We start from the raw sequence: 20,273 nt of genomic DNA, 5'->3' as shown, positions 1-20,273 counted from the left end.
TGCGTGAATATCCAACAGGATAGCTGAAACTCATGTGGGAGACGGGTCAACACTTTCTGTCTTTTCCACTGTGAGACATTTAAAATCTGATTCCCATCCATCCAATGCCCTACCACTGCAGGATCCAACAGGGTCCCAGATTTCTACTATGCCCTCTAGGGGGCGGCACTGCTCCCATGAAAACCCCTGGTTGATGACCTATGGGCGTTTCCTTCTAGCCTTCAGTCTATCACAGAGAAGCAAATCCTGAAGACAAATTCAGCAACATCCCTGAGAAAAATACTGATTCAACATGGCAAATGACTATAAAAAATGAATTGAGACGTACGTCATTAACTATAGCCATATTCAACATTATTTCCACTTTCTGAATTCAAGAGGATTGGTTACTCCATATAGACATGGAGTGAAAAGCTATAGTTCTGTGTCATTTATTTAGATAGCACAAAGTGATTCTGAGTTTAGAATTTTTCTTCTCAACTAGTTAATTAATGATGAAAAGGGAATTTTTCACAGAGCTCTACAACTCTCATTTCCTCAAAACAAGAATTAATGCATTCTTTCATATGTGGTCATTACAGGAAGGGGGGGGGAGCCATTTACTGTAAATGCCTTTCTGATGCAATTCTACCACCTCTTTCAAAGAGGGAATTCATCCAAGAAGCCTTAGTCACTTCTTCAAGAAAAATGCCACTGCACTGAACATACACAGGCGGAATCCCCTGCCCGAGGAGAGGAGCAGAGCTGGTCTCACCAGGAGAAAACAGGGAGGAGTGGCAGGGGGAGAGATCGCACAGCTTCTTCCTCAGAACAGATGTCTCAAAATGTGGCCTTTATACAGGAAAAGTCTGACACATCTATAACATCACTGCTTTGTAAATCAGATGCAAACACCAATTTTCCCCACCCAACTTTTAAGGCCCTTCTTCCCCAAAAAAATATGAGACTTCTGTTCTGAACCAGGAACCTATGTATAATTAGTATCTGAGCAACTATAGTTATTTCATTTTAAAAACTTCACACACAGAAGGAAAAATGAAATCCTATACTTAAATATTTGAAAATGAAATTACATTTTGAAGCGGGTGAATTTCACAGTAAAGAGATGATGACATACAGTGTAATACTACAAAGCAATTCAGAGGAAAAAGAAACTTAAGACAAATAGTTCTGAGCTCTTTACAAACAGAGGACTAATTTTTCTAAAATCTGAAACCCACCCCAAGGGAAAAGAGGGAACTATTTCTCCAATTAATCCTTACCTGGATTTCCACTGATTCTTTTAACAGCCAGATGTACCCTCTTGCTTCTATGGAGGAGTCAATGTAAAGCCCAAAGCCCAGAAGTCACCCGATCAAGACCGTTTGCTGCTGGAGCCCAAAATCCCCTTGATGAATAAAACTGCACATCGTAATATACACGTTCTGAGCAAGCTATTGGTTAAATGAAGGCAATGCGTGTGGAAGTCTGATTTGCCACCTTCGGGGCATGCCTCTCATATCCCATCTCAGAAAGACGAAAGACACACCACATCTGAGTGAGTCAAAACTAGACAGGGTTCATTTCTTCTGCAGCATTCTCCCCAACACTACGGAAACCACAGGAAGGACCAACCACAGCGAGATAGGACTCCCTCAGCAGGCAAAGTCAATGAAGAATTATGTCGACACTGCAATTCACAAATAAATCTCAGGCCACTGCCAGAGTTTTCTGTGTTATGTGACTGCTTAAGAGTTATATATAAGGACAAGCATGGGACACATATCTTCAAGCCAAGAATTCTGAGCCATGGTTTAGGGGTGCAGAATTAACAAGGAGTGGTAACAATTCTCCAAAGAAGTTTTAATCTTTAGGCTACACTGATGATCTACCAAGAAAAATGGAGCAATGGTGTAACTGATCTTCTTGGAATGAGGGGTTTTCAACATGCAGTTCTTGGACCATGTGCACCAGGGTGACCTAAGGTTGACTCAAGAGTATCTGAAGTGGAGCCCGGGAATCTGCAGGTTATTCTTAAATCCTTTCAAGCTGGAGGACGGTGCTTCCTGCCAGCAGAATGAACAGCTGATTATAGCTGCTACCATCTTCCCTGCTCCTCATTCAGTTATCTTGTCCCGTACTCCCGCTGAAATCAGGAGCAGTAAGGACATGAAAGCCACCTCAGTCCAGAGGCTTTCATTCCAGGGGAAAGGAGAGCCTGCCTGGGTTCGCCTGGCCTCTCCTCCACACCCAGCTCTCCATCTCCACTGAGACACAAGCTCAGGCTACAGTCCTTGAGGCTGAATGTGAACATAACATCCAAAGATGCTCCCCCTGGAAAACAAAAAGACGCTGCTAAGAACAAGAGGAGGAAAATGAGGAGAGAGGAAACTCATGTTTACTGACGACTCACAATGTTGCAGGCACCACATCAAGAACTTTATAGACAATTTTCGTTGTCATAGAAGTCTCACCAAAAACCCCAAAACCAAAACAAAAATCCCTTCTTCAGAAGAGTATGAACATACAAACTTGGAGTCTCTGTAGAGAACGCACTGCTGGTAGGGCCCTGCCGGCAATGCATTCCTCCACGCAAGACTTCCCTCAGCCACATGTGCTCAGCTCCACCCCCATTATCCTCTAAACATAAAGGGGTTTTTAAAAGGAAACTAAGAAACACTGTCAGAAATGTACTTAAAATGATATCACCTTTCCATATTTCTAGTTCTTGGTTCCTTATTTATCCAACGTAAGATCGTGTAAACTTTCAGAAAGTTCAGAGTCCTTTTCCCCCCATCCATTCTACATTTAACTTGTCGATTCACTGCAGTCCAAAGTGCTGAGCAGGGAGGGGGGGAGCCCCATCGTTATAATATGTACAGAAAAATGTTATTTGAACATCACCAATGAGTATGAGAATTATGTTTACTTTAATAAAAGAGGTTTTACTTGTTTATCCAACATGCACAGACTTTCTAAGAAAACATTCTGGCGGAGGCAGCCCAACTTGGAGAGCAGCAGGTTGATGAACAAGCCCTTCCAAGTGCTCTCCCCTCTGTGTCTCAGGAGGACGCTGCTCTCTGACATCCTAACATAGTCACAGGAAGCTGACTTTCTATCTTTAACTTTTCATTGTTAGCCGACCCAGTGTGTTTGGTGTTCCAACTATTTTGCCTAATAGGTAAAATCTGCATCTGTTAGGGCAGCGGTTCTCTTATGCCCCCAAATGAAATCTTAGGTGAAAACCTAACACAGGCACAAGATGAAAGCAGAGCAGCCTCGCTGATGTGGTGGGCTAGAGGATACAAAGCCCTCCAGAATAGGGCCTGCTGACTCATCTCATCCCTCAGTGTGGCTATGAGGCAACACTGCCAAACCCTCAGGGCTCTATTTTATCTTTTCTTAGACCTTGATGGTTTTTTTAAATTTACACTTTATCACTTTATTTTATGCATGCCTTTGTGTCTCAAAGTTGAACATATACAAAAATTGTTAAAAGCCATGTCAGATCCTATTTCAAGCGCTACTTACTACATTAAATTTAGGAATTCTGTTACATATTTGACTCCTGTGGATCCTAACAGAAAAATTACAATCTCTATTTGTATCTTTAGCAACAATACTCTGAGCATATTTGCAAGTTCAAGATCATTTTATAAACATAAAATTGTGTCGATAATGTATCTTAAATGAAGGAGAACATCTTTGATGTACAAGACCCCTCACCATGATTTCACTTCTACCAGTAGCCTTTAGCTTACTACCTGTGGTACAGTAAGTTTCAGATGATATACTAAAACTCAAGCAAAAAATATTACCATGAGATTAAAAATGAGAAATGAATTTAAAGTGTTGTTAGGTAACCATTATCTTAAGAGGTATAATACCAGATTAGCAGAGAGAACAAAGCCTGAAATGACTTCCTGAGGACCCAATACTTCCAAAATTCTAATAGGAAAATGTAAGAGCCTTTTCCTTTTAAACATTTTCTAACTGCAATTTCCCAGGCTTTAAAAAGTTAATGTGTTTCTTCAGCCAAAGCCATCACATTTCAAGTGTACACGTGAGAAAGTGGCCAGAGTGAAGGGGTTGACCTGAGTCACGTGGGACCAAGAACTTGAATCAGGGAAAAGTCCCAACGTTCAGCATTCAACGGTCCCTCAGAATAAACACAGTGTTGAAAAGTAGTGAACTTTATGTATAAGAGAGTGTCCTAAACACATACACGGAAGTGATAAAAATGATCTGTTATTTCAAAACCCATGCTTAAACATATTCTTATTTTCAGAATACTCCAAATTTTCCTATGATTTCCATTTTAATTTATTATCAAAAGTAATTATGGAAGCCACTCTACTAGCATTACTCTAGTTGTACTTAGATGATTTTAAGATAGTCAATCTTTTTCCATGAACAGAAGCATGGTGAAGAGAAATAGTCCTCAAATACCTGGTTATGTTCCCAAAATGTACTTATGTTGATGGGTTAGAACTGGTGCCGCTTTTCCCTTAGGGATGATGATGCTCGTGAGACTCAGTACTCAGAGGTCATTGCACGAAAACTTATTTCACTCATAACGGATCTATGATACAATATTATATATCTGAAGCGAAAAGTATATTGTAACTGTGCTGTAATACTAATAATTACATAAGGAACAAAATAAACTAGGCATGATTTTTATTTTTCTATATGCACATGTGTAAGACAGTATAATGAGAGGAGGATAAACCAGAATAAAACACTTAAGAGATTTGAAAGTTGATGACGCTGGCTGTTATGCTTTATTTTACCTCCGAATATACTGTGTTCTTTTCTTTTAATAATAATTATAGCTACTCTTGACTTATCAGCTATGACCAGCACCACTGGGGGCTCTCCAAAATCAAACAAGGAGGGAAGAAAGAAAAAAATCTTCGAGAGAGAGAGGTTTACTTGAAATATGGGGGAAATATGAAAAAGAAATATGTATGGAATTAACACAGACTATGATCTGAAGTGCGGCGGGCAGGAGAAGAGAACATAAAAGATGTTGGATTAGACACAGCACCTGAGCCAGGACAGCTGGGCTGCTGTGTGGAACAAGGGTGGGGGGAACTGACCATAGGCAACGTGCAACTGGCCCTCTGTGTGAACCAAAATGTGTGCAAATCAAGTGTTTATGATCTGGGAAGGCCTTGTGTGGTAAACTTGGTCAGAATTTGGTTGTCAGGCTTTCAAAGCAGTAGTTATTTGGTCTGGCTGGTGGCTCAGTTGATGAGAACAGAGCCAGGGCTCAACAGGGGGAGTGGTGTATGTTTGGCTTCATGGTCACAGAGCATGAATGGCTCTAAGCAGTGAGCACCCAACAAATGGTGCTGGCCAAAGAAGGCACACACCAATGCCCACAGACTGCTCAGGATCCCATCAGCTTTCTAGAGCTCTATTCTACCAATAAAGTCACTTTTCTGCATGGCATTCTTAATGCCTTATATAACTGAGGAGGAGTGGGCCAAAAAGAAGTTAGGTATCAGAGTCTGAAAAATCTGATATTATTATCATATCTAAACTTAAACGATTATTGGATCCCATTTTATAGTGATGTGAACCCTATGCATTTTTAATACTATAATATGCTAAAGGTGAATCTGAAATACAGTAATACTTAAGGTCCTTTTATATGACAACACAAACTTTGGCCTTGCTAAACAGGTTGGTGGCATTTGTGTGTGTGTGTGTGTGTGTGTGTGTGTGTGTGTTTAAAACTTCCTACTATCAGAGGAAGTTAGGAAAGAGAATGAAAAGGAAGTGAATACTGGTTATAATCAAAGGTAACCCCTTTTGGTTCTGGACAAGAGTCAGATTGGTTTAATACAGTATTTTTCAAACTGTAGGGGTCATCCATTGGTGGGTTTTTTAATAACTTCAATGCATGGCATCAACACTTTTACAAAAAGGAAACAAGAGAATAAAATAGAACACAAGAGCTCACTGCACATAGCTTAACTTGTCTCATAAAGTAATTGTTTCTTCTTTCTTGTGTGTATTGTGTGTACTTTTTCATGATGTACAACACATTCCTTTCCTGAGTCCCAGGAAAGAAAAGGGTTTATTAGAAAGAGGACTAAGGACCGTGTTTAAGATGAGGTGGGAGGATCATGTGCAGATGTAATTTAATCAGGGCGGTGCTACAAGGGCCTTGTCTTGGAAACTAACGGCAAACCAAGATGCATTTACATTACCAATCAATAATTCTAAAGGCACCGAGCAAGTCATTATTCACTCATTCAACCAGCTAAGTGCCTATTCTCCCTAGATGGGGTTTATGGAGAGAGGATGAAGTTATTTTAAAAATGAAATAGGGTCACATATTACAATAACAGCTAACACATGATGAGAGCTTACGGAGTGCCTGATAGTGCTCTAAGCACTTTACATGTCATTAACTCATCTGATCCTCTCAATAACCCCAAAAGGTAAATACTAATATTATCTCTGTCTTACAAATGAGAATCTGAGAGATCAGGGCAGTTGCCTAAAAGGCAAAGCCAGTATCTGAACCCAAGAAGTCTGGATCCAGAGTTCTTATGCTTAATGTATAGGATTCTTCCAGAATCCTTACTTTTAAGGTATAGTATCCTTGACAGTTAACAGCACAATCACCCATAATGGAGAGTCAGACTGTGGCACTGGGGAGAAAGGAGGGGATAAACACATGAGGGAAACGGGAGGCCCCATGGAAACTTATGTCATTAACACACACTACTGCCCAGGCTTTGCTGTCTGTCCTCGTTTCCCTTGCCGTTAAAGTAGAAGCTACAGTCTATGCCAGAAACAGTTCGCCTTCTTCCTATTTTGATACCCTGATGCGTTCTGAACACAACTCCCAGCACATTAGTTCAAACTCCATCCCTTCTTCCCTCCTTAGAAAACATGTAAGAATGTGATTGAGAGGGTCCCTATTTTTCTGTTATGACTCTCATTTATTGAAAAGTTAAAAGGGATTCATTCTGGGGGGCTGTCACTTAAGCTTTTGTCTTAGCCAGTGATTTCTGACACATCTCCCATGTTTTATCTCCAAGAACCAGTGAATCCTGAGCTGCAGTGGGCACTGCCAGACTGGGTGACACAGAGCTCCCAGAGGTACTGAGCAGCACCCCCTTGCGTTACTCCCCTTATTAGCTTCAAACGAGATCCGAAGAAACTGCAGGTGTGATACACACTGTGGCAAGAGAACCACCCTGTTTCAGAAAAATATGAAAGAATTAGGTACTAAAGATATCTTTTCCTCCCGTCTGCCCACCCTTGTTTCAGGTTATATTAAGCCCTACAGGGAGGGCCCATACAAATAATAAAATAAGTAAAAATCAACGTTATTCCTGGTAGCATGGTTACCTTTCTGAGCTACCTAAGCACCCCAAACAGCACTGTTTAAATGCTGAGTAAACACTAGTAAGCTTCCACAGCTTGAAAGAAGGAAGGACTATTCCTCGTCTTTTATAACCATGATTAAAAGAGCCAGTACAAATGAATTCTGGAACAAAAATGAAACGACATTTAGGTTTTTGACAACTACTTCTGGCCACAAAACTTGAAACATTTCTCATGAAAGCACCTTGTGCCAAACAAATATAATTATCTTTCTCACTTTAAAAAAATTATTAAAACATTTACATCATACATTGTGATGTGGGGGATTAACTTATTAGAATAATTCAGGACTCTTTCAAAATGCAATGAAATACTCAGATGACTAAGACAAGATCTGAGGCCTGAGTGGACTGTGACAACGCTCTACCTCACTTTGCGATATATACATTCTCTAAGGAGTCCATCAAAAGAAAAGCAATGGTTTAACACCCTTTAAAAAAATACACACAAAAGCTGAGGGTTGTCAAAATAAAAATTCTAACTGAATAATAACTGCATATATGCCTGTGTCAATGTCTTACTAGAAGCCAGAGATACGACTTTACTATTTATCACTATCATAATTCTTAGGTTATTTTTTGGTTTATTTAGGTTACTTCTTTTCCAGGTCAGATTAAATTGTTTATTTCTACCAGGTATTCATTGTGTCTAAAACCAAGACTTTTCACATGGGTTAGAGGGTACATTTTCTGTAGTTAAAAAAAAAGGATGATTCATCTATATACCCATCTAGTCTATCAGCTTCTAAGAAAGATACACTTTTGGATAAAAGAGTGGTAAGGTCTGCACTTTACAAACATGACATTTTTTACTAGTGGTATTACACATGGGGATTTTTTTGTGTGATGATGCTCATTTTCCTGCTCCGGTTACCCTGCCTCATTAACTGTACTTGGAACCAGGAGCATTCATTTGGTCCCATCCAGATGAAGGTGTACCCGGTTCTAAGAATGAGACTATTTTAATTGGGAAGCTGAATGATTTATGGGGCAGGAGGAAGGAAGTCAAATGTAAAACTGCAGCCTCAGCCAGCTCAGTGCACTCATACAATAAGTTAAGGGACAACACTAATACTGCTTTTCTACCAGTAAAACATCATGCGGATAATAATATTCTAAGCAGAAACATTGTGTTTACTCAGGGGGTCGGCCAGAGGCTTCCCTAGACTATAGGAATCGGGGGAGGGGTGTTTTCTGGGTTGGATAGGGGTACATGTAGCTGAGAAAGACATGGAACTTTTGAGGGAGCAACTAGGGTCAGAAAAGAAAGTGGTTCCAGATTTAAAAATTAATTATCCCCTAAAACCTTCATTGTCATTGAGGTGAAGACTGGGCCTCTCTCTTCCTCTCCTATCTGTACCCATCAGCGGAGTGGAAAAAGCAGTGCACCTGGTTATGAGTGGGCTTTGCTTTCCACCACCTTCTGCTAAGATACACACTTTCCAAGTAGTGTGTTAAAAAACAAAAAGCAAAAGACAAAGAAGACTGAAGTTTAATACTAATTTTTGAAAACTATTAAAGTGAGGGGAATCCTTTCACAATGTATATGTTTATCAACTGTCATGTTGTACATTTAAAAGAGTTTATATACTATATGTCAATTATATCTCAATAAAACTGAAAAAAAAATTAAAAGTTCTGGTTGAAAAAGTGCTATCTGCTTTTCAGTGTTAGTTCTGCCCTTTAATAGCTCTGCTATTGTGTCCAAGTCCCATTAGCTCTCAGAAACTCAGTGTCCTTATCTGTAAATTAAGAAGGTTAAAGTAAATGTCCTCTAACCTTCCTTCCAATTCCAAATTCAAATGCTTAAACTGAAATAATTTTGTGCATGTAAATCAATGAAACTGGAACACACCCTCACACCATGCACAAAAATAAACTCAAAATGGCTTAAAGACTTAAACATAAGACAAGACACCATCAAACTCCTAGAAGAGAACATAGGCAAAACATTCTGACATCAACCTTACAAATGTTTTCCCAGGTCAGTCTCCCAAGGCAACAGAAATAAAAGCAAAAATAAACCAATGGGACCTAATCAAACTGACAAGCTTTTGCACAGCAAAGGAAACCATAAAAACAACAAAAAGACAACTTACAGAATGGGAGAAAATAGTTTCAAGTGATGCAACTGACAAGGGCTTAACCTCTAAAATTTACAAACAACTTATACAACTCAACAGCAAAAAAGCCAACAACCCAACTGAAAAAATGGGCGAAAGACCTGAATAGACATGTCCCCAAAGAAGATACACAGATGGTCAACAAGCACATGAAAAAAGGCTCAACGTCCCTGATTATAAGAGAAATGCAAATCAAAACTACTATAAGGTACCACCTCACACCAGTCAGAGTAGCCATCATTAATAAGTCCACAAATAACAAAAGCTGGAGAGGGTGTGGAGAAAAGGGAACCCTCCTGCACTGTTGGCGGAAATGGAAATTGGTACAGCCACTATGGAAAACAGTATGGAGGTACCTTAGAAAACGATATACAGAACTACCATATGACCCAGCAATCCCACTCCTGGGCATACACCCAGACAAAACTTTCCTTGAAAAAGACACATGTACCCCATATGTTCACTGCAGCACTATTCACAATAGCCAAGACATGAAAACAACCTAGACGTCCATCGACAAATGAATGGATTAAGAAGATGTGGTGTACATACACAATGGAATACTACTCACCATAAAAAAGAATAAAATAATGCCATTTGCAGCAACATGGATGTAACTAGAGACTCTCATACTAAGTGAAGTAAGTCAGAAAGAGAAAGACAAATACCATATGATATTACTGACATCTGGAATCTAATACATGGCACAAATGAATCTTTCCACAGAAAAGAAAATCATGGACATGGAGAACAGACTTGTGGTTGTCAAGGGGGAGGGGGAAGGAGGAGGCGGGATGGACTGAGAATTTGGGCTTAACAGATACAAACTATTGCCTTTGGAGTGGATAAGCAGTGAGGTCCTGCTATATAGCACTGGGAACTATGTCTAGTCACTTATGATGGAGCATGATCATATGAGAAAAAAGAATGTATATATGGATTATGACTGGGTCACCTTGCTGTACAGTAGAAAATTGACAGAATACTGTAAACTAGCTATAATGGAAAAAAATAAAAATCATTAAATGAAACAAAGGAAGAAAAAGTATTTTGTGACTTATTTCCCCCTTTCAAGTATCTCCGATCTTTATTCTATACCAATTGTAAACTTAAAAAAAATACATATATATAGGAACAGTGGAAGATTGGAGCCAGTAGGGCTTGTTAAGATAGATTTAAGTGTTAATTGATCTGGTTTACCCAGGACGTTTATAATTTTAAGAACAGGCAAATGAATTTGAATCTACAAAGGAAATGTAATAAACTCCATAATGTAATTATGTATTAATTTAAACTTGTGGCAATATTTACAAAATATTTTAAATTATAAGGATATTCGTCTATTTCCAAATACATATTGAGCCACTCCCAAATCCACTGCTGGTTACTGTGCACATCAGAAAACAAAGAACCCAAAGCAAAACTAAAATGAAGATAAGTTACTGTGAAAAGAAAACTTTTTTTTAAAGAAGTGAGCCTTTGTTTCCTTGTTACACACACAAAAAAGCTGGCTGAGTTGGCTGCTGAAAATTTCTGGTTACCCATGCTAGTGTTGTCTTCCATGATGGTGGTAAACTGAATATTGATTATAGATACATATTTTCCCCTTCAATCAGAGGTACTGAATTTATTTTCCTCTAATTATTGATGGAGACAAACCCCAAAATACTGAAATCCTTTGTAAACTGTCTTCTAAAAGGCCCATTTCATACTGAAATAGCAAGATCTATCATGTACAACTGAAAACAGCAAATACTCAGGAAATACATAAAACATGTTGATTACACACATTTAAAAAGGAATACTACTAGAGTTCCTGTCGAGGCGCAGTGGTTAATGAATCCGACTAGGAACCATGAGCTTTCGAGTTCGATCCCTGGCCTTGCTCAGTGGGCTAAGGATCTGGTGTTGCCGTGAGCTGTGGTGTGGGTTGCAGACACGGTGTGGCTGCGGCTGTGGTGTAGGCCGGTGGCTACAGCTCCGATTAGACCCCTAGCCTGGGAACTTCCACATGCCAGGGGAGCGGCTGAAGAAAAGGCAAAAAGACAAATAAATAAATAAATAAAATAAAAAATAAAAAGGAATACTACTTTTGAATTTTTAAATAATACACTATTCTATCCCTGAGGATGAAACAGTAGATTGTAAACTGGAAATATTTACTTAAAAATCTTTAAAAGCAAGAATATTAAAGTAATGCTACAAACTTAGGAAAATGTGAGTTATATTTTTACTCTGTGAAAACCTCTTCTTTTACTAAGTAGCATTTTCCTTGTGTGGCTATCTCAGCTAATCAACACTGTAAAACCAGGAGCTTTTTAAACCTTTATGTGTGTGTGTGTGTGTGTGTGTGTGTGTGTATAAATTTTTTTTGTCTTTTTAGGGCTGCACCTGCGGCATAGGGAAGTTCCCAGGCTAGGGGTCCATTCGGAGCTGCAGTTGCTGGCCTAACCACAGACACAGCAACACGGGATCCAAGCTGAGTCTGCAGCCCACACCATAGCTCACGGCAACGCCGGATCCTTAACCCACTGAGCAAGGCCAAGGATGGAACCTGCATCCTCATGGATACTAGCTGGGATCGCTACCACTGAGCCACGACGGGAACGCCTATATCGCTGCATATTTAAATTTTTTTTTTTTTTTTTTTTTTTTTTTTTTGTCTTTTTGCGATTTCTTGGGCCGCTCCTGCGGCATATGGAGGTTCCCAGGCTAGGGGTTGAATCGGAGCTGTAGTCACCGGCCTACGCCAGAGCCACAGCAACGCGGGATCCGAGCCGCTTCTGCAACCTACACCACAGCTCACGGCAACGCCGGATCGTTAACCCACTGAGCAAGGGCAGGGATCGAACTCGAAAGCTCATGGTTCCTAGTCGGATTTGTTAACCACTGCGCCACGACAGGAACTCCCTATCGCTGCATATTAAAGTCAACTAGCATTTGGTTATGGCGAGACTATGATCTCTGCTGGGAACTGACTAGAACCTTCTTTTAGTATGAACGTTCGGTAAAACTGGGATGATGGCAGCATCTGCCTGTACACGCTTCATGCAATGCTTAGCACATAGGAAAGAGTCGATAAAGGCCACGAACGTCACTGTTCCCTCTGCCACACAAATTATCACACACACAAAATAGAATAGCTCAAAACAAATCCATCCTGACCTGGAAGGAACACGACTAGAATTTCCTGAGAGCGCCACCTTTATACATGGCAACAATAGCAGCTGCACGTCCAGAGCACTCAGAAGAAGCCGAGCATTTTAGTTGCCTTATTTCATGACAACGTACAAACTTTGGCTTAAGTGTTGTTAAGCACTGAAGTTCAAAACCCACAGCACATCAACTACTTCACAACTTGTTGTTGACTGTCTTCTTTTCCTTTTATTCACGCTTTTAAAAGAAGAGCTTGGCGACCCAATGTGACTTCTCACGCCTTTCATGATCGATCTAGGTGCTTGAATAAAAGGAGTAACAGTAGTTTCTAGTTTCACTTGTTTCCCTTCACAGAAAATGAATAAAGGAAAATGGCCAGAAAAACTGGACGAGTATGAAATACTTTTAAAAACACATGTTGTTCTTGTTTGGGGTTATTAAGCTCACACTATCTTATGTTCCCAAATACTGTTTAGATTTCTGCCATAATTTGTCCCTTTGAACCCTTTTCAGTCCTGCTACTCTCTGAAGCTGGTACACCCGTGACCTGTGATCCGTGCTTTACCTTCTGAAGTAGGAGCGGGGAGGAAAAAGGCCCAGGAAGGGAGCCAGGCCGGGGGCAAGGATTCAGCTCCAGCTCTGTGTAGTCTCAAGGCTGCGGGGTAAACCTACCCATTCTGGTGTTTTTCTACTGGTTTCCAGGCATGTACTGTGTACTAGGAGTAAACAAGGACAAAATGGACTTGAATTCACTCTTGGAATTACTTCCAAGTAACAACAACAAAAAAAGGTTTTCTAGTTAAAGGCTTTTCATGGTTTTTTGATTTTTTCAAAAAGTAGGGATTCAACTGAAGTAGTTTTAAAGTATTTATTTGAATGCTCTCTCTCACTACTTTCCAAGCCCCTGCCCCTGCCTAGGATGTGCTAATGCTGTGAGTTCACCAGCCAGGAACGGAATAGGACAAGGGGAAGACCCAGGGTTCAGACCAAAATTTTAGGGTCACTTATGAAGTTGCTTGGAAGAGGTCATCAGAGAGGTATGAGAACAAGTAGTAAGTGCCTCAAAAGGCAAGAGGAAGAGAGTGGAAAGAAACAGAAAGAACCATCTGTAATGGTAGAGAGACCAAGGCTGTACAGTCTTAGGGGCAGTGGCAACGTGATGAGGGAGCTGCAGCTGCTTTAGGAAAGGCTGGAAGGATCTGTCCTCGTGGATTATTTATATATGAGCTGCTTATTCCGTTTTTCCGAGACAGGCCCTTCCACCGTTAGCTCTATGAGTATTCCCTTTTGTTTTTCCTCAATTTGTAGAGGGCTCTGGATCACCTACCAGTTCAGCCCCTCCAGCATGTTCCTAGGACTGGCCTTCAACTGCCTCAAGATGGTATGACTGCCAGAAAAGTGCCACTGCATCACTGGCACCCTCCATGGTCCTCTTCCAGGCAGAGATGATACATTAATTGCATCCTAACCCAAATGGTACAAATGCACATGGCTACAGACTACTGTACTGATTTAATTAATCTTCAAAGTAATTAGTGAGTAAAAGAAGGAAGAATATATCTGAAGAACAGATGTCCAGGAAGGAGTTAGTTTAGTCCCTTAATTATGGCTAAGAAGAAAACATCAGAAAGTTTTATTATTGTACATGATCTATTTATTTACTGGAAAAAATACTTTATGATTCATTTAAAATTGCTTTAGAAAGTAAATGGAAAAAAAGAAAAATCAAAACGAAATCCTAGATAATGATTTTTTCAAAAGATTTTGATAAATACACCTTAACATCTACTAGCTGTCAAAGTCTGCTTTATTCTCTTTTCTCAATATTTTCAAACCTTAGATTCTGCAAAACAAAGTAACTCAAATCGTCTAATGTGACATTTAAAATAATTGTAAAATGTAGAAATGTATTAATCTATAATATGTGGTTAAGTATTATAATATAATGTTATACTATAGTATAATATTTGGCTAAAAGTTTTTGGCAAATATGCTGTATTCATAACTACATGGGAAGGCTTAATTACTCAAAGAACCAAGAGAACAACGTTGCCTTGGCTTCAATAACAGAATATTTAGAAATTTCTAAGACTACTCAAATGACATATTTTTAATACAGAAAACTAGGATTTGCTGTCTCATTTATTGCCTATAAACCTTAGAAATATTCCTCAAAGACAGCTGAATATTAGTTTATCTTTAATTACAAGAACCATTTGCACATTACAACCACGAAAATTTGTTGAGCATACTGAATAATCCTAGGTGTACGTAATTATGATTCCTTTATAAATACATGGCCTCAAATCAACAAGAATTTTGCTAGCATTCCACAGAAGTCACTAAAATATTGTGAATCACTGTAATATTGAGCAGTGAATGGTACATGAGAAAACAAAAACAGGAGCTAAGTTAGGGAAAGAGTTTCACACATAAAGAATTAAGTTATGGCAAGTTGGGGGGGGAGCACATTTATGGATAAAAGAGACTTAGGCACATTACCACAGAAAATGGAGAGAAAGGCAAGAAAAAGCAGGTGCCCCACCACCGCACAAAAATACCTCGCGCTGCCGAAGCGCAGCTGACTAGTGGGTTATGAGGAGCGCTCCAAAGAAAAGAGGAGGGAGAAAAGAAAACGTGATAGGAAATCGGACAGACTAGAAAACTCTATCGCAGCCCTCATACGGTAAAGGTGTGTCGGGAATCCACACATCCACACGTGGAAGTGGGCGCACGGGGTCCTAACATGACACTTCCTGGGGGTTCCAAGAAAAAGGTTTGAGAACCACTGACACACCGAGCCCACCACCAGCGCCCGCCTCTCTCAAGTTACACTTCCGGAACACCTCCGAACAGAAAAGTAACTTCCCAAGGTCATATCCCCAGATCGCAGAGGGGAAACACGGCAAAACATGAAACAACGGGGCATTTAAAGGAACTGTGTACACTGTGACACAGCAATCTGGGGGAAGACGGCCGTCTAAAGCAGTATCAAACCACAGGGCCTGCCTCCCAGCGTGCCTCCCCCGCCTGAATGAGCAGTGCTCGGGTGCGGAGGGGGAGGAGCCGGAGAGACAGACGGACGGACGGTGGCACGGAAAGCATCCCTCCGGATGCCGGGGGAGCCAGGTCTCCCCACAGCGCGGTGAAGGCGGCAGGAGCTGGTGCCGATCCGGAGAGGTGGGTGGGTGAGGAGAGAGGAGACACGTTCAAGGCCAAGCACAATACTTGGCACATAATTTGCCCCTTATCAGTGTTTGTTGAAAGTGTCGGTAGCCCTCAGTAACACCGGCAGTTTTATGATGGGAAGTTAGTGCGGGGGCAGGGGCAGCAGGTTGAAACGTCTTATTCCAGGTAATCACTGGCGCCCTCAGAAAATGTGAGTGCGGATCTTCATGCTGTCACCTCTGTCTTTACTAACTATCCACAGGCTACCTCGGCGCCTCCCTGAAAATGAAGCCACCTCCCCACATGAAAAGCTCTTGGAGAATTTTAAGGAAGCTTGCTTTATTCCAAAAAATTGAAACTGATCTGACACTTAAAAGTCATCATGAATGAGTGCTCAAAACCAAAAATGAATGGGTATTCAAACACTCAGAGGGCTCAGAGATTAAGAAATTAAGTTTCTCAGACCACTATAACAAGTCATACAGAGACCATGACAGCATTTACCAATGATGTTCACACTTGCTTTAGGGGAAAAGGGTTTTTTGTTGTTGTTGTTGGGTAGTTCTTGGCTGTACTACTGATTTGTTCTGGGCTAAGGTACATTTAAAGGAACTTAATAATAGCAAACACGTATGCAGTTATTTAAACATGCCAGGTAACCTTCTAAGGACTTCACAAATATTAACTCGTTTAATTATGTTGTACCCAACTCCTAATAATTTCTGGTACCTGTTCAGTGGTTTATTCTGTTCCATTAAAAGTACTTCTGTTGTTTTTTTTTTCCATTTTCTCCTGCAAAAGATGAGGAAAGTACTGTTAGTGAGTATTCACAAATGCATATATATATTTTACATCATTGTTTGATACCTTCTGGACTTGGAGAGTATCAAAAGGGCTTCCTTAAACTTTATTATTTCAGCTGCCTAACTTTGCTGGGTTCCTACCTAGAACTACTAAGGCAGTATCATTATATGTATCAGAAACAGGAGATTTGAAGAACATTCTTTATAATTTCAAAAGAAATCGACATGGCATATAAAAAGGTGGTAGATGCAAAGGAAAACAATTTAGAATAAGATTTGCCTTGGATATGGGATTAAGATGGCGGAATAGAAGGACTGGAGCTCAACTTCTTCCCTAAAAACAACAAAATTCACAACTAAAGACTGAGTAGTCTCCACCCAAATGGACCAGAAACCCATACCCTACTCCAGAAGAAAAAGAGGAGGCCACATCCACAGGTAGGAGGGTGATTTCGTGATATAAACAACCCCATACCTCCCGGGTGGGAAGCTCCACAGACTGAAAACTAACTGGCTCACAGAGACTCACCTACAGGAGTGAGAGTTCTGAGCCCCACATCAAACCCTCACATGCTGGGATCTGTCACTGGGAGAAAGAGCCCCTGGAGCATCTGGCATTGAAGGCCAGTGGGGCTTGTGTGCAGGAGCTCCACAGGACTGGGGGAAACGGAGACCCCATTCTTAAAAGGCTCACACAGACTTTCACGTGTACTAGGTCCCAGGGCAGAGTGAGGTCTCCACAGGAACCTAGGTCAAACCTGACTGCAGTTCTTGGAGGACATCATGGGAAAACAGGGGTGAATGTGGCTTGTTGTGAGGGAAGGACATTGAAGGCAAATCTCTCGGGAATATTCAGCAGCTGCCTTTCTCTGGAGGTGGCCATTTTGGGAAAATCTGGCCCCACCCATCAGTCAGGGCTAAGAAGCCCCAGGGCAAACAACAGTCCAGGTGGGATCACAGCCCCACCCCTCAGTAAACAGGCTACCTAAAGACCCCTCAGGCACACAGCTGCCTCTAATCCCATCCAGAGACTAAGCCCCACCCACCAGAGGGATTAGAATTGGCTCCACCTACCAGTGGGCAGGCATCAGCCCCTCCCATCAGGAAGCCTACAGCAAGCCCCCCATACAGACTTCAGCCACAAGGGGGGCAGACACCAGAAGTAAGAGAGGCTACAGCTCTGTTATCTATAAAAAGGTCACCACACCAAAAACCTATAAAAATGAAAAGACAGAGAACTATAACTCAGATGAGGGAGAAAGAAAAAAACCCCAGAAAATCAGCTAAGCAATGAGGAGATTCTCAGCCTCCAGGAAAAAGACTTTAGACTGTAGATGCTGAAGATGATGCAAGACATTGGAAATAAACTGGAGGCAAAGATGGATAACTTACAGCAAACACTGACCAAAGAGATACAAGATATAAAACTTAAACAAGAAGAGATGCAAAATACAATAACTGAAATAAAAAACTCACTAGAGGCAGCTAACAGCAGAATACTGGAGCCAGAAGAACGAACAAGCGAGGTGGAGGACAGATGAGAAGAAATTACGGATGCAGAACAGAAAAGAGAAAAAAGATTGAAAAAAAATGAAGAGAGTCTCAGGGAACTCTGGGACAATGTTAAACACACCAACATCCGTATTATAGGGGTGCTAGAAGGAGAAGAGAGAGAGAAAGGGACAGAAAAAGTATTCCAAGAGATAATAGCCGAAAATTTCCCTAACATGGGAAAGGAACCACTCACTCAAATCCAGGAGGCACAACGAGTACCATATAAAACAAACCCAAGGAGGAACACACCGAGACACATAATAATCAAACTGACCAAAATTAAAGACAAAGAGAAAATCTTGAAAGCAGCTAGGGAAAAGAAACAAGTAACATACAAGGAAACCCCAATAAGGTTATCGGCAGATTTTTCAGCAGAAACTCTGCAGTCCAGAAGGGAGTGGCGTGATATACTTCACATGATGAAAGGAAAAAACCTCCACCCAAGAATACTCTACCCAGCAAGGCTCTCATTCAGATTTGAAGGAGAAATAAAAACCTTCTCAGATAAGCAAAAGCTGAGAGAATTCAGCAACACTAAACCAGCCTTACAACAAATACTAAAGGAACTTCTCTAGGCAGGAAAGAAGATCAGCAACAGGAAACAAAAATTCCACAAAAGACAAGGCTCATCAGTAAAGGTATATATACAGTAAAGATATGAAATCATCCATGCACAATTATACCATCAAAATCAGAAATCATGAGAAGAGGTGGGTACAAATGCAGGACACTGGAGATGAACTTGAAATTAAGAGAACAATAACTTAAAACAATCTCATATACATATAGACTCTTACATCAACACTTCAGAATAACTGCAAACCAAAAATCTACAACTGGTACACAAACAAGGAATCTCTGGAGAAGAAATATATCTCATAGTAAATAAGTGCATAATCCACCATGAAGGGGGTCATTTGACATCATTCTTGGGATGCTGAAGTCTTCTTAGATCTGATTCTGATTTCCTTTCCATCAAAGAACTTATGATAATTATAATTAAATAATGCCACTGTGCAATTAAATAATATAGTTCTACAATTGTATTATTAATAACCATTTCTCTCCATGGTACAATGTAAAGTCTATAATGTCTTGTCTATGACATCACCTAGAATGGTGTAATGCCTTTATTGAAGAATCAATGAGATGGAACAAATTGTGAGGACATATTTATATAGTTACACTGTTTTTTAACCAACTTATGCATTTTATATTTTACTTATTTTCAGAGGGTGTATTATTTTTGTTATGCTTACCAGTTGTTATTCTTTTTACTGTGCTATATAAAATATTTAATGGTATATAAGGCTTTCTTCTTTATAAATTTTAGTTGCATAATACAACAATTTAATATAATGCTAATTTTTAAAGAAAAATTGAAATGTAATAGATAAAACTAAGTAGTAAAGATGAAAGCCGTAAAATTGGGATAAAGTATAGAATAAATTTCCTATTTGTCTCAGCATATTTTCCATTCCACTTCTCCAGTGGGAGTCACTTAATCTGTTTCTTAAGATCCATGTTATAATAATCTGTGTGAATGTAATTGTGTGTAAATGTATGTATTTTATTCTGTAAAAAATAAATAAATAAATAAAATTAAAAAAAAAAAAAAGACTTGCCTTGACTGTGAATCCTTCTACATAGTACTACGCCTTTTCAAACTACATGCCCTCTGAAACTCTTTTTTTTAGGTGGAAGCACCTTTCCCCCTGGTTGAAATAATTGCTATTCTAAAGATAAAAACACTTAGTGAATGTAGCTATTATTACTTAAAATTACTTGTATTACTTGTAATTACTTAAAATTTTTTTAAATGAGAAATATTCATCAAAAAAGAGGGTGTCACCTAGGAAAGGCAGCAGTTCAGAGAGTCCACCAGGTGACATTTACCTCGAGAAACTCACGACTGTCTCAGTTTTGTCTCTCCATCTGCTAGCTCCAGAAGTCTATCTCACAAAGGTTCAAGAAATGATCATGTTTATCAATACTGATTCATGCTAGCAAAGGTCTTAAGAGATGGATACAGAAGCCACAAAGCCTATGTATTAATTTCCAATGAAAAGGATGCTTGTCAG

At 40.0% G+C, this 20,273-nt stretch overlaps 1 long non-coding RNA gene across 18 annotated transcripts in view; it reads right to left on the bottom strand.

Annotated features, from left to right (window-relative positions):
* The window catches only part of LOC106506781 (testis-specific gene 13 protein), a 539,004-nt gene that overhangs the window by 245,345 nt on the left and 273,386 nt on the right, over positions 1-20,273 (bottom strand). For 11 of the 18 annotated variants that reach the window (XR_014833848.1, XR_014833854.1, XR_014833851.1 and 8 more), the window contains one exon: positions 16,565-16,627. This is a non-coding gene — a long non-coding RNA (testis-specific gene 13 protein). Of the gene's footprint in view, positions 1-354; positions 2,314-14,298; positions 15,829-16,157; positions 16,628-20,273 lie in introns of those variants that run through there. The other 7 variants (XR_014833853.1, XR_014833870.1, XR_002340365.2 and 4 more) reach the window with 5 other exon arrangements.

The sequence above is a fragment of the Sus scrofa genome, chromosome 18 (genome assembly GCF_054392235.1).
Source record: "Sus scrofa isolate SSC_HxYL_T2T_F1_AM1 chromosome 18, Sscrofa_HxYL_maternal_Yorkshire_Landrace_v2.0, whole genome shotgun sequence".
Taxonomy (NCBI): domain Eukaryota; kingdom Metazoa; phylum Chordata; class Mammalia; order Artiodactyla; family Suidae; genus Sus; species Sus scrofa.
Note: the sequence above shows the minus strand (reverse complement) of the source record. Positions and strands in the feature narration are given on the sequence as shown.